General features: G+C 44.4%; 1 pseudogene; it reads left to right on the plus strand.

The window, feature by feature from the left end:
* Positions 1-1,720: 1,720 nt before the first annotated feature.
* Positions 1,721-4,392, plus strand: LOC113836746 (annotated as a pseudogene).
* The last annotated feature ends 929 nt before the right edge of the window (positions 4,393-5,321 follow it).

A 5,321-nucleotide genomic window follows, 5' to 3' on the forward strand; every position in this document is an offset into this window, starting at 1 on the left:
AGGGAAGAATCCATTTTCTTGCCTTTTCTGTCTTCTAGAAGCTGCTTTGTTTTTGGGCTGATGGATCCTAACTTCTTCAGAAACATTCAGGGCCCCTGGAGGAGGCTTTTTACTCTGACTGTACTTGTCCCCTCTCTCTCTTAATAAACATCTTCCTGATGACGTCAGTCCACAGGATTGTCGGGGGTGATCTCCTTCAACACCCTTAAATGACTCTCATCAAAAAAAACCCTCTTGTTATGGAAGGTGACACCACCGATTTGGAAGCTGGAGACACAACATCTTTGATATCTATTATTCTTCTCCCTGTGCCTTCTAATGCTTGGAGTCATCCCTTGGTGCCCAAGGCAGATCAGTTCCAGGGTCTCTTATTTATTCCTTCATTAATTTATTGGTGACAGGGACTAAGACCAGAGCCTCACGTATTCTAAGAGAGTGCTCTACCTTGACCTGTATGCTCTTAGTATACTCTTTGAACCCCCACACACCCTTTTTTGTTGTGTTTTCTTTTTTTGAGACAGGATTTCTCTGTGTAGCCCTAGCTATCCTGGAATTTTCTCTGTAGACCAGGCTGGCTTCCGACTCAAAAAGATCCACCTACCTCAGCCTCCCAAGTGGTGGGATTAAAGGCTTGCACCACCACCACCCAGAAAACACTGCCCCCCCTTTTTGGCTGTGTCCCATTTAGCCCAGGCTGGCCCAGAACTCCTGATCTTTCTGCCTTCATCTTCCAGGTGCTGGAATTACAAGTGTAGCCACCATATCTGGCTTCTCAGCTCTTTTTTTTTTTGCCTGTTTTTAAAAGATTTATTTTATGTATTTGAGTGTTTTGCTTGCATCTGTGTCTGTGAATCATGTGCATGCCTGTGCCCTCAAAGTTCACAGAGGGTATTGGGTTCCCTGGTACTGGAGTTATGAATGCTTGTGAGCCATCATATGGGTGCTAGGGATTGAATCTTAATCCTCTAAAAGAGTGACGTGTGTTCTTAACCACTAAGCCATCATCTCTAGACCCTGACTCTGTAGACACAGGATTTCAATAGATTTCCCAGGCTAGTCCTGCCTTAGCCTTCTGCATCCCTGGAATCACAGACCTGTGACACCAGGCCCAGCTTCAGTGGTATTCAGTAGTATGATATTTAGATTCTGGTCACAAGCAATCTTTTCTATGGCTCTGTGGGTAAAGGTGCTCACTGCACAAGCCTGGGGCCCTGAGATGGACCTATAGACCCCACGTAGACATAGGAAAGAACTGACTTCATAAAGTTTCCTGCTAGCAGCTGAAGAGATGACGCAGATGTTAAGAGCACTCGTTGCTTTTCTCCAGACACACTCTTTTCAACACACACACACACACACACACACACACACACACACACACACACACAATTTCTTCATGTATTTTGATTATATTCATTACCTTCTCCCAACTCTTCCCAGATCCTAGCCCCCTTCACATTCTCTCTCTCTCTCACTCTCTCTCTCTCTCTCTCTCTCTCTCTCTCTCTCTCTGTCTTTTTTTTTTCTTTTGGTGTTTCGAGACAGGATGTCTCTGTGGCTTTGGAGGCTGTCCTGGAACTCGCTCTTATACACCAGGCTGGTCTCGAGTTGACAGAGATCCGCCTGCCTCTGCCTCCCGAGTGCTGGGACTAAAGGCTAGCGCCACCACCGCCCGGATTCAGGTTTATTTTTAAGATTTTCCTTCAGAGTGGCTGGAGAGATGGCTCGGGGGCACCGACTGCTCTTCAGTGAAAAGAACCTGCATGGAGGAGCTGACACTGGTAAGATGCCTTCTGTGTCATCAGCTACTGCGGCATTACTAATCACCCTAACCTTTCCGGCTTGTTCACAATTCTGCGGGTCAGTCATTTAGGTAGCGTTATCTGTGTGACTACTTATGACCTCTCCTGGAGTCATTCACATGTCTGTAGTCACAGTGTCTCCAGGGGAGCTGGGACGTTGAGAACAACTTTATGGCTAGTTGGGCATAAGCATCAAGTGGCTGGCTGCACTATCCAGCACAAGGTCTCTCTAATGGGCTAACTCAGTCTTGTTCACATTTTTAAAGTCTCTGCCTATGCCATATTCCCTAATGGCCCCAGATAGAAAGGATAGAGGAAAGATCCTCACCCCAAGAGGAAAACATGACCGAATCACATTTCAAGGGGGATTTTCATAAACAGACAAAACAAAACAATTATAACTCTGCCCCTTAGAGTCAAGGTCTCAACTATTCCATTCTGGTCTTGAACTTACGTGTAGCTGAGGATAACCTTGAACTTCTGACCTTCTTTGCTCTACCTCCAGAGTGCTGGAATTGCAGTAGCACACCAGTTTTTTATGTGATGCTGTGCATTGAACTTAGGGCTTCTTTCATACTAGATAGGCAATCTACTTGCTTAATTATGGGTATTTTTTTAAATAAACAAATGACTGTATAGTATCTAATATTACAATTTGGTAATTGTAAAGTAGCCCCCTTACAGATTCTCATATTAAAGGCATGGTCCAGCTGGTGATGCAGTTTTGGGAGGTGCTAGAGACTTTAGGGTGTGAGGACGTGGGTCACTGAAGGACAGTTCTTGGGGGCTAATCTGTTCCTGGTTTCTTCCTACTTCTCTCTGCTTTTTTGACCCACAATAAGCTCCTGCTACAAGAGATATGCTGCTTCATCGACAGAGCCAGAGGCACAGAAACTGACCAAAATAAATCCTTCCTCTTTCATGGTATTTGTGAGAGGTATTTTGTCATGGGCGGGGGGAGTGTGACTAGTACACCTATTAATCAACTCGCCACTTTATTATTTAGTAAATACTATGTGTGTTGTCCCAAGTTCTAGGGATGAAAAGAAAACAGGCATATTTTCCGTGCTCAGCAATGTCTGATCGCATTAAGAAAAAAGAACTGAACTGACATCTTCACAAAGTGCCACAGAGCCCCAATAAAGTCTAAAGGATATTATGCAGGTTGGCTGAAGGGCACGTGATTCACACTGGGTGAGGAATACTCACTGACTTCCCGGAGCAGGTGACCTCTGAGGAAGGTCTTGATATTGAGAAGGAAAAGTAGAGAGGGAGGAAGAAGACAAAGCTAATTGAAAACTGAGTGGAAGACACTGAGTGTGAGGATCAGCCCTTCAGGAGTTCAAGACTGACCTTCACTACAGAGGTTGCTCAAAGCTAGCCTAGGCCACAGGAGATTCTTAGATCAACAACCTGTCAGTCAGTCAATCAATGATTCAAATAAACAAGAGGAAATTAAGTCAAAGAACTAGGAGCTTGGGGCCAGAAAGTTGATCTAGGAGCTAAAGGTCCTTGCCACCAAGACTGACAACCTGAATTTGATCCCTGGGGCCCACACAGTAGAAGGTAAGAACTGACTCCTGCAAGTTGTCCTCTGACCTCCACACCCCCTCCATATTCAAATAGCCAAATGAATGATGGGGGTTTTGTTGTTTTGTTTTTTTCTTTTTCTTTCTTAAAGGACTGGGCTTCAGTCACTCTTTACCCCTCAGGTTCATAAGATCTCTGGGTTCAAGGCCTGATCTACAGAGCGAGTTCCAGGACAGTCAGGGCTACACGGAGAAATTCTGTCTTAAAAAACCTAGGGGGAATAAAAAAAGATCAAGATATAAGTCTGAGTGGGCGTGACTGTGCATACCTATAATCCCAATTCTGTTTCTAGAGAGAACAGCACGGGGGAGGCCTGAAGCAGGAAGACTGATGCAAATTTGAGGCCAGCTTGGGCTACAAACTGAAGTTGTTTCTCAAACAAATAACAACCAAATAATAACAAGGATAAAATTGTAACTGTGGCTCATGGTATACATGAGCTCTATAAATGTATCTGTGCTCTATATAAATGTAACTCGGTGCTCTATAAATGGCTGTTAAATGCTTTTAAAATGTGTGCTGAGGATATGGGTCAGTGGTAGAGCATTTGCCTAGCATGTGTGAGACCCAAAGTTCTATGTCAGTATTGTAAAAATTGTAACAAAAATTTTAACAGCACCCCACCGTAGCCGTGGAGCAGGAAGGCCAGCAAGCGGCTGCAATGACGAGATTGCCAAGGCTCAAGTGGCCAAACCTGGCGGCGACACGATCTTCCACAAGAAATCCCTGCCAAAATCAACTTTGAGGACGACTGGTGTCTTGCTTTTCATGACATTTCCCCTCAAGCACCAACACATTTCCTGGTGGTACCCAAGAAGCATATAGATTTCTGTAGCAGAAGACGATGACGAAAGTCTTCTAGGATTGCTGGCAAGAAGTGTGTCTAGGCCTGAGCCGGGGCTATGGGATGGTGGTGAATGAAGGTGCAGATAGGGGCAGACTGTCTACCATATTCATCTCCATGTTCTCAGGGTCGGCAGATAATTGGCCTCCTGGTTAAGCAGCTTAGGGATAACTTTCCCTTCTCTAGGTAGTGATTCAGTTGGCAATCTCCAGTATATTAAATGGCACACATAGTTTTGCTTGTGTATGAAAAAATGGAAAAGATCATTTAAAATCTGTGCCTAATAAAAAAATATTGCTGCAAAAAAAGATTATAATAACAGAAAATGCATGGAAAGAAGAATTCACCCAAGACCTATGTTTACCTAAGATCTGGTCACTGGAATCTATGAGATGCAGAAACACTACGTCTTCCTGTACTTATTTCTATATTGTTTAAATATTTTTATGTCTTTTAAAAATATTTGGTTTTATTTTGTGTGTATGAGTGTTTTACTTGCATGTGTGTATGTGTCTCACATACAAGCCTGCTGCCTGTAGAGGCCAGAAGAGGGCATCAGATTATCTGGAACTGGAGTTACAGATGGTTGTGAGCTGCCATGTGGGTGCTGGGAATAGAACCCAAGTCCTTCAGAAGAGCAGCTAGTGCTCCTAACTGCTGAGCCATCTCTCCAGCCCTTTGTTAGAATATTTTACTTAGGCAGGGCGGTGGTGGTACACCCCTTTAGTCCCAGCACTTGGGAGCAGAAGCAGGCGGATCTCTCTGAGTTTGAGACCAGCCTGGACTACAAGAACTAGTTCCAGGACAGCCTTCAAAGAAACCCTGTCTCGAAACCCCCCAAAAGAATATTTTACTCAGTCGGTGTTTCTTTCGTGAGTTAAAATCTTTGAGGAGGAGCAATGTCACAGCAGTTAAGAGTGTTGTTACTCTGTTTTGTTTTGGTTTTGGAGACAGGGTTTCTCTATGTAACCCTGCTGTCCTGGAGCTCACTCTGAGATCTACCTGCCTCTGCCTCTAGAGGGCTGGGATGAAAAGGTGTGTGCCACAACTGCCCAGTTGTTTGCTAATCTTGTAAAGGACCTGAG

This window comes from Cricetulus griseus, chromosome 7 (genome assembly GCF_003668045.3).
Source record: "Cricetulus griseus strain 17A/GY chromosome 7, alternate assembly CriGri-PICRH-1.0, whole genome shotgun sequence".
NCBI classification, from domain to species: domain Eukaryota; kingdom Metazoa; phylum Chordata; class Mammalia; order Rodentia; family Cricetidae; genus Cricetulus; species Cricetulus griseus.